We start from the raw sequence: 10,449 nt of genomic DNA on the forward strand, positions 1-10,449 counted from the left end.
ATCACTCCTCTCATCTTCATCACAAATTCACCACTCTCTCTCTCCCTCACTTTCTCTCAATCAGCCTCTACTACACGCTCGTCACCATAACTTTTAGAGCTTCAACCTCTGAAGCTCTAAGAAGTTGAGCTCAACCTTCATCCTTCAATAACCATTACCATGCTCCCGGCACTACCCTATCGCAACTTCACTATCTCTCATGCTCAGGCTATCATTCTCTGAACTCGAGAATAACGACACGATAGAACTCACAGAGGAAAAATCAAAGGAAAAAGAAGAAGTATAAGAAGGATAAACAAAAAGTACAAGCATCGGAATCAGAAGTTGGTACCTGAACAAATCCTCCGCCGCTCCTTCTGTTCTTCTACAATCGGTCTTCGATTCAGGTTCCTCTTGATCGTTTTCTTTACAATTCTTGTGTATGCTTGATTGCTGAGAACCGAAATGTGATTTATGCCTCAAATTGCTTAATACCCGTTCGGATAATCGACCGATAGGAGTTAGGGTTCGTTTTCTCCTCTCTCCGATCCAGACATACGAGACTTCCTCCTAAGAAATTGACTGCGAATTCAGGTTCAGGGTGCGTGTTGAAAGAGTATTGTGGTGTACTTTTCGTTATTATCGTATCCACAGGGATTATTGCGATATCACCGCCGTTCTATAGCCTATTTTGTCTTGAGTTAATGTTACTTTAGTTTTAGGTTTGCAAAAGATCATTCAATTCTTTTAGTAGCAAAGAGTAAATTAATGAGAGTTCTAAGTTAAAGAAAATGTATCAAGATTCGATTTCATCGACCTAAATTTGTATGTCTCCTTATAAATATACGTATATGAACATGGTAACGATCAACATAATTACGTATCGACGCCTATATCGTCCGTGTCCGCAACGATATAGTTAGATTTACCGTATTGTTTAATCGACGATTTCTCCACCGTTTAAACAATACAAATAACGTTTTAAAACCGATACTAAGTAAACATCAAACGCTAAATCCATGTCTGCAATTTATAGTTTGATAGATGATAAAGTTAGATCTAGATACAAATATTGATGTCTCAAACACTTATACCAAAGAAAAAGCTTTAATAAACAAACTAAACCATCTATATTGATCATCACTTGTTCATACATAATATATTCACAAGAAAAACATACAAAAAGCTAGGAAGATTACATCTTATCTTGATACAAAAGGGGTTTAGCTATCCATGAAAATGGTAGCTTGCTCAAGAAGTAAAGGATGAAGATCAACAAGCATCAAAGGCGAATAATCGACGATCAAGGCTTCCAATCTTCAATTCTTAGTTTGCTACAGTGATTAGGGTTTTTTTAGCTCTTAAGAAAAAGGTCCACACCCAAAAAAATCAGAATTACTCTTTATATAGAAAAAACATTTTCTGTCCAGGGCGCGTCGCGCCCTCCAGCGCGCTTCGCGCCAATACACTTAAGAAATTTAAACCGCCCATGCGCGTGACGCGCGCAACTCTCTGCTTTGAAGCTCCAAAATATCTTGCCCAGGGCGCGACGCGTCCACATCTCCGCGCGACGCGCGCTTACTTCTGCCAGGCACTCTCTTGCAAAGCTCAAAACAAGCTCCAAACTTCCCCAAAATTGGCTAAAACCTACAAAATCATAACTAAAACACATATTAACATAAAATGAAAGCTTAATATTATAAACTATAAATAATTATCTAAAACTTCAGGGAATTGTACGAATATCCGATAAAAACGGTCGAAAGGTGCCATTAATTAAACTAAATATAAACACAATTTGGCACCTAACAACTCTCCCCAACTTAAACTCTTGTTTGTCCTCAAACAAAACAATGATAAATTACCGGGAACACAAAATATCACAAATGAAACAACAAGGTAGAAACAAGAACAATTGAATGGTTCAAATTCCAAAAGTACACAAAGATCAATCCTTACCAGTTTTCATCAAAGTACCATGATAACAATGCTAATCCTATATACAAATTCTATGTCAGAAATTCCACAAAGCAAAAGAAGTTCAAGAATGAATCACACCTACGTATTTCTCTACTGAGAGAACAAAAATGGAGGATCCTAACACTCACCAGACAATGACGCAAACATACCGAATTAATTATAAACTCATCTAAGCATAAGACATATAAAAAGTGTATAAGCATGAATCACTAAGGACTTTCGGGTTGTAGCTTGGCTTGGTTAACAAGGAAGTGTCATATCTCACGGCCATTGAAACGAAAGTGTCAAGACCTAAGAGAGCATTCAAATTCAATTATCACAGCCTAAACAACCAAGTTCACCACATTCTTCATTACTTGCTCAAGGGTCACAGAATTCTTTTCTTTCTTTCTTTTTTTTTTATATTATTATTATTATTTTTTTTTTTCTTTATTATATACATAAACATATATACCCCTTGAGCACTATCTTTTGATTTATCCTCACCAATGTACACCTTTATTTTATTCTCCCCAACTTGTATATTACCAAGACATTACTAAGAATGCTCCCTATTCTAAGGCAAAAAGGAATCAATCCTTATCATATCAAATGGAAACAGTTCTAGGTAGAAAAAAAAGAAAGTCATCAAGATTCTATCAAAAATCGGTATAGAGATCTATATACAACATAAGCTTAACCGATAAGAATCTTGGCAAACGGCTCAAAGTGGTTAGCAAAAACTCACACACTCACCGGGTAGGTTACATTTGGATTGGAAGTTTTTCTCATAGTGCAGAACAAAACACCTTGATCACTTTCATGCTTAACACAATTTAATAATAATGCAAGATTAATCATAATAAAAACGAGTTAAAACGCACATTGCTGGTATCCAGCACAATTTATATATATACACAATGGAAAGTCTCCTCACAACTACAGCTAGGCTAAAGTGATTCACAATTGAACTAATTTTATCCACAGAAATTAATGACAACTAATTTGTACAATTAAAAGCATCAGAATCAAAGGTACTTGATAAATAAAACGATAAAGGATGTACCTTGCGCGTACAGTTTTCAACTTATATCATCACCACTCAAATTGTGTTGCATCATCCAAATTCATCGTGGCAACAAAAATTCGTGTTCCAGCTAATTAATCATCAGGACAACTTATCAAACCATTATTTCTAAAATATAAACACTAAACTAAAATAAACTACTTAAAAATAAATAAATGCAAAAATAAAATAAACTGAACTTATATAAAATAAAAACCACACCAACAGGTGTTAACTATCCAAAGGCGTAAACTTAGCCTTTCAAAGTACCTCATCCAAAAGGATGGAACAAAACTATAAACATTAAAAACAAAGTAACTAAAAATTGTTCTAACATAAAACTAAAAACAATAAAAATAAAACAGTAAAACAAAACTACTCCTCATCAGAAGTATCCTCATCAGCATCAGCCATCCCCTCCTCAGTATCTGGCCTGCCCTCAGGCCATGAAGCATAAGCAGATAGATCATCCCGGGTACCAACAGGCTGCTGCAGAGAAAGCTGCCGGATAGAATCCTGCAAAAACATAAACGCTCTCTGATGCGCCATATGCATCTGATAGTTCCAATCACTTGCATCACCATACTGTGGACCAGCAGGCGGTGCAGCAGCAACCGGAACAGCTTGAGAAGCATCGGGAAGGTCAGATGCACCAGCAGCAACACCAAAAGGACGACCTCCAGGCAAACAGTACCTGTTAGCAAAAATATCATCTATAACACCATCCATGGGAATCCTACCACCAGGTGGAAACCGGACATCAGCCTTCCTGCACAAACCCATTATTAAACCAGGAAAAATCAACCTACATTTCACCCCATCTCCATGAAGAGTCCCATTCAGGGCGACTCTTTTCAGCTCGTTCGCCACAATCCTGGACACATCAATGTTATCACCATTCAAAATACCCTGAACCAAACCTGCCGTATCAATGGTGAGGGAGGAAGTGTGACTCCGTGGCCTAATGTTGTAAAGGACCACCGAAGTCACCACACTGAGCCTCCTCCGTCAACTGACTACGAGTAAAAGTCTTTGGAAGCCCAGCTTTAGTCAGAGTATAGGTGAAACCAGTCCTGCAAATCCTCTCCCTAATACTCTCCACGTCCCAGTTTCCTCTGTTCAACCTGGGATGGTACTGGCATTCTTCTACCAAAGCAAGAGGGTTATCCAGAAAATCAAAAATAGCCTCTTTGCTAAAATCAATGGCCTTACCTCTCACCCATGTTTTAAACGGGTAAGCTTCAGTACCTGACCAACCGCTCGGAGGCAAGGCGTTTGCGTAGAATTCTCTGACAATTTCCACCTGATAGAATTTTGGTGGAGTGAACAACTTGTCCCAGCATGTTTCAGACAAAGCAGTCCACGCCCTTTGGAAGAGGCCGTGGTCAATAGGAACCACAGTTCGTTCACTCCACACAACGCGGCTTTCAAGCTCATGGTACCTCGCCTCTTGCTCCGGACCTAGAAACTTCGTCCGATCAAACCTGCCAGCTTGTGAGGAAGATCCCTCACCAGAACCAGTCTTCTTTCTCTTTAAAAAGGGTGCCATTCCTGCACAAATTAAATAAACAAAACACACAAATTGAAACAAAGTTAGCATAACCTCTATTTTAATAGCCTATATCAATCCACAGTCATCATCAATCACAAAACAGACCCTATCTACACCCTAAACAACATAAAAAAAAATTCAAAGATGAACCCAGGGCGCGACGCGCGCTGAACAGGGCGCGACGCGCGCTCTGCGAAACCCAGAAAAATTCTTCAGAAATCTGCAAAACAGAAGAGGAGACAAGCTTCTCCTCCCTTCCAAAGGTTCCAGAAAGCATAAGATACAGCAAACGATTGTTTTCTACCCTAGTTTTTCAAAATTATTCAAAATATTCCTAAATCTAAAAACCTAACAACTAAAACTTAAATTAATGGAAATAGAGAAGAAGATAGACAAACCTTTGATGATTGATGACAGTGGAGTGACGAAATTATTGAGGAAATGCAACAAGTGTGTGTTGTGTTTCTTTCTTTTCTTGGAACAAAGAGGAGAAAGGGTGGAATGGAGGCAAAGACCTCCAAAACCCTAGCTAACACACTCTGCCCACGAAACCGGGTCGGGCCCAGCATGGGTGGGCCCAAATCAAAATTATTATTTTTTTTCAAAAATATGTACAGCGCGCGACGCGCGCAGACTCGGCGCGACGCGCCCTCATCTCTGCCTGGAAGGGGTCCTTGAGTTCACATAGCGCGCGACGCGCGCATATGGGTGCGACGCGCGCTACACCAGAAACAGCAGAAAAACTGCATTGTTTCAGCACGCCCAAAAATACCGGTAGATCGTTTCTGGCTCGACGACAACTCAAAAATCCCACCTGCAAAAAGAACACAAATACAAGTGAATATATACAACTTGGGGTGCCTCCCAAGAGCGCTTTGTTTAACGTCGGTCAGCTCGACGGTCAAAGGCAATCAAGGATCGCCAAACGATAAAACGCAAGTTTCACGATTAAAATCGCTTCCTCGATACACCTTCAACCTCTGACCATTTACTACCCACTCTTGGTTTGATTTTTGGTCCTCTATCACAATAGCCCCTTGGCTTCTCACTTCTTTGACCAAAAACGGTCCGGACCATTTAGACTTCAACTTTCCCGGGAAAAGTCTTAACCGGGAATTGAAGAGTAAAACTAATTGCCCTACCTTAAAGTCCTTCATTCTAACCTTACTATCATGATAGAATTTGGTCTTTTCCTTGTAAATCGAATTGGACTTATAGGCATGCAATCTCATCTCTTCCAACTCATTAAGTTGGATTTTTCTTCTCTCTCCACACAACTTGTGGTCAAAATTCAAAAGCTTCAAGGCCCAATATGCCTTATGCTCTAGTTCTACGGGAAGGTGGCAACTTTTACCATACACCATTTGGAATGGTGTAAGACCGATCGGTGCTTTGAAAGCGGTCCGATACGCCCACAAGGTTTCATCTAACTTCATTGACCAATCCTTCCTAGAGCTAGACACAGTTTTCTCAAGAATTCTCTTAATCTCTCTATTGGTCCTCTCAACTTGCCCATTAGTTTGTGGATGATATGGAGTAGCTACCTTGTGCTTTACTCCATATTGCTCCAACACTTTTTCAAGCAGAGCATTACAAAAATGAGATCCACCATCACTAATTATCACTCTTGGCGAGCCAAACCGCGAAAATATATTTTTCTTCAAAAACTTTATCACGGTCTTACCATCCGCTTTGGGTGAAGCAATCGCTTCCACCCACTTAGACACGTAATCAACAGCTACCAAGATGTATTCATTTGACATTGAGGAAGGGAATGGTCCAACAAAATCAATGCCCCAACAATCGAATACCTCAACTTCTACAATACTTTGGAGGGGCATTTCCTCTCTTTTCCCTATTCCACCAGTTCTTTGACAACTGTCGCATGAGGCAACATGGTGGTAAGCATCTTTGAACAAAGTAGGCCACCAAAATCCCGATTGAAGGACTTTTGTGGCCGTACGCAAACCATTAAAATGACCACCATAAGGCGAATTGTGGCAATGCCACAAAATGCTTTTTGCCTCCTCATCCGCGACACATCTTCTCAAAAGATTGTCACTACTCAACTTAAACAAGTGAGGATCATCCCAAACATAAAAATTAGCATCGTTTAAAAACTTTTTTCTTTGATTCCAAGTTAGATCCTCCGGTATCCAGCCAGATGCTTTATGATTAGCCATATCTGCGAACCAGGGTCTAACTTCTTGTACCATGTACAGTTTTTCATCTGGGAATTCTTCCCTCACCTCTTTTTCATTGTTTGTCACCTCGGTATTCACTAACCGAGACAAATGATCCGCAATCAAATTTTCTGTACCTTTCTTATCTTTCACTTCAAGATCAAATTCTTGAAGCAAAAGAATCCACCGAATAAGCCTTTGTTTTGAATCAGGCTTGGTAAGAAGATATTTGATTGCGGCATGATCAGTATAACACACAACTTTAGAACCAATGAGGTAAGAGCGAAACTTTTCCAATGCAAATACAATTGCGAGCAATTCTTTTTCGGTAGTGGCATAGTTAACCTGTGCCTCATTTAAAACTTTGCTCGCATAATGTATAGCATGGAATTGTTTGTTCTTCCTTTGGCCTAAGACCGCACCAACCGCATAGTCACTCGCATCGCACATGAGTTCAAACTCAAGCGACCAATTAGGAGCGACAATTATGGGTGTGGTGGTCAAATTTGCTTTAAGTTCTAGGAAAGCTTTTAGACATGATTCATCAAAATTAAATTCCATACCTTTGTTGAGCAAATTACTCAAAGGCTTTGCGACCTTGGAGAAATCCTTGATGAATCTTCTATAGAACCCAGCATGTCCCAAGAAGCTCCTTATGCCTTTCACATTCACCGGAGGGGGAAGCTTTTCAATAACTTCAATTTTTGCCGGATCGACCTCAAGCCCCTTTGAAGAAACCTTGTGGCCAAGAACAATCCCATCCGTCACCATGAAAGTGCATTTCTCCCAGTTGAGAACCAAATTTGTTTCAATGCATCTCTCCATTACCACATCAAGGTTCTTTAAGCACAAGTCAAATGACGACCCGTACACAGAAAAATCATCCATGAAAACCTCAATGCTTTTCTCGATCAAATCTGAGAAGATAGCTTGCATGCACCTTTGAAATGTTGCAGGAGCATTACATAGTCCAAATGGCATTCTTCGGTATGCGAAAACGCCAAAAGGACAAGTAAAAGCAGTTTTCTCGTGGTCCGCCGGATTCACTGATATTTGATTGTATCCCGAATAACCATCCAAGAAACAATAGAAATTTCTTCCGGCTAACCTCTCTAACATTTGATCCATAAAAGGTAATGGAAAGTGATCTTTTCTTGTTGCTTGGTTCAACCTCCTATAATCAATACACATACGCCACCCGGTCACCGCTCTCGAAGGAATCAACTCGTTCTTCTCATTTCTCACTACCGTCAATCCACCCTTCTTAGGAACCACATGCACCGGGCTCACCCATTCGCTATCGGAGATGGGATAAATCATCCCCGCCTCTAATAACTTCACAACCTCTTTTCTAACAACTTCTTTCATGGTTGGATTCAATCGCCTTTGAGGTTGTGCCACGGGCCGAAAATCATCTTCTAACATAATCTTATGCATACAATAGGCCGGACTAATACCCTTCAAGTCGGATAAAACCCATCCTATTGCTTCTTGATTCTTTGTCAACACTTCCTTCAATCGATGCTCTTCCTTGTTAGACAAACCACTATTAATGATAACCGGCTTAGTAGAATTGTCACCGAGAAACACGTATTTCAAGTGAGACGGTAACACATTCAACTCCACCTTTTGCTCTTCAACTTTAGGTTCATCCTTCAACTCTTCAATTTGAGTTTCAAATGGATTCATCTCCTCACAAGCCTCTAAATTTCTCAAGCAATCTTCAATTTCCTTCTCTTGATCTTTGGTGAGAACTTCGAGAGCTTCCATTAAAGTCTTCTCAAGAGGATTCGACAAGTGCATTTGATTCTCCACTTTCATAATAGCCCTTTCGGTAGCATCGATTCTAAAACAATCATCCTCATCACTAGGATGCTTGATGGCTTCAAAGAGATCAAGACATAATTCTTCATCTTGGTACCTTAATTTCATTAAGCCATCATCAATATCTATCATCATTCGGGCCGTCTTCATAAAAGGCCTTCCTAAGATCAATGGAATCTCAGGATCTTCTTCCATGTCTATGACAATAAAATCAACAGGATACCAAAATTTGTCAACCTTTACAAGCAAGTCTTCCGCAACTCCATGAGGATGAGCTGTGGATTTATCCGCTAATGATAACGTCATCCTTGTCGGCTTCAAATCGTTGATTCCTAATCTTCTCACCATAGACAATGGGATCAAATTAATGCTAGAACCGGTATCTACCAAACCTTTGCCTATGTGAACATTTCCAATAGACACCGGTAAGGTTACCCGCCCAGGATCATTTGATTTTATCGGAGTAGTGCGTTGAATTAACGCATTACAACAAGAGCTCACCGTTACTACCTCCGGATCCAAGAATCTTCTCTTCTTAGTGATGATGTCTTTGATGAATTTTGCATACATCGGCATTTGCTCTAATGCCTCGGAAAAAGGAACATTAATTTGCAACTTGCTAAAAATATCCAAGAACCGAGCATAGTGTTTTGCATCTTCTTTCTTTGACGGACCTGGAGGGTAAGGTAATTTCTTCACTTGTATAGAATCATCCACCTTCTTCTTTCCCTTTTCACTCACACTCAATTTTTTTTCTCTCTTTTTCTACAACTTTCTCAAGAGTTTCTTTTTCCACTAATTCTTTCTCTTTCTCATTTTCAACTAAATCACCCTCAACATTTTTTTCTACTTCAATCACGCTATCTTTTTCACTCTCAACAATTTCCTCCTCAACTATTTCTCCTACACCCATATCAATATTTCTACCGCTACGAGTTAGAATTGACTTACAATGCTCACGAGGATTTTCTTGTGTAGTAGCCGGAAAAGGACCTTTGTTTTGATCGGCAAGTTGCTTTGACAATTGCCCGACTTGAGTTTCAAGGTTCTTTATTGCGGCATCCGTACTCTTTTGGCTTGCAATTTGCAATTGCATGAATTGGCTAAGAGTGTCCTCGATTGAAAGCTTTGTTTGTTGAGGTTGTTGATTGTAACCGCCTTGATAAGGATTTTGACGATTCGATGGGCCCGCTTCCGGCCTCCATCCTTGTTGATAACCTTGATTACCTCTTTGTTGGTAACCTTGGTTATTGTTGTAAGGTTGTTGTTGTTGTCTCCCACCATAAACTTGATTAGGATTAGACACATAATTCACCTCTTCACCCGGTGGAGGACAAAAACCTGTTTGATGGTCACCCCTACACAACTCACAACACATCACATGTTGATTTTTAGAAGGGCTCCCATTTATCTCTTTGATTTGTTGAGGGAGTTTTGACATTTGTTGAGTGAGCAATTCTACTTGTTGTGTCAATAACTTGTTTTGAGCAAGTATTGCATCACTAGTATTCAATTCAAGAACTCCCGGTTTTCTTTGCAATGCACTACGGTTGTGTTGCCCTTGATGATCATTCAAAGCCATCCTATCAATGATAGCAATTGCTTCAGCAGCTGTTTTTGACATCAACGAACCACCCGCGGTAGCATCTAAAAGAGTTTTTGGTTGAGGTTGGAGTCCATTCCTAAAGATATGGATTTGAGACAATTCATCAAACCCATGACCTTTGCACTTTCTAACCATGGACTTGAACCTCTCCCATGCTTCATTGAGAGATTCATTCGAACCTTGAGAGAACACCGCAATAGAAGTTTTCGCTTCCATGAACCTATTGTGAGGAAAGAACCGATCCAAGAACTTCTCTTCTAACTCGTTCCAATTTGTCATG

This window comes from Vicia villosa, linkage group LG1, assembly GCF_029867415.1.
Source record: "Vicia villosa cultivar HV-30 ecotype Madison, WI linkage group LG1, Vvil1.0, whole genome shotgun sequence".
Lineage (NCBI taxonomy): Eukaryota > Viridiplantae > Streptophyta > Magnoliopsida > Fabales > Fabaceae > Vicia > Vicia villosa.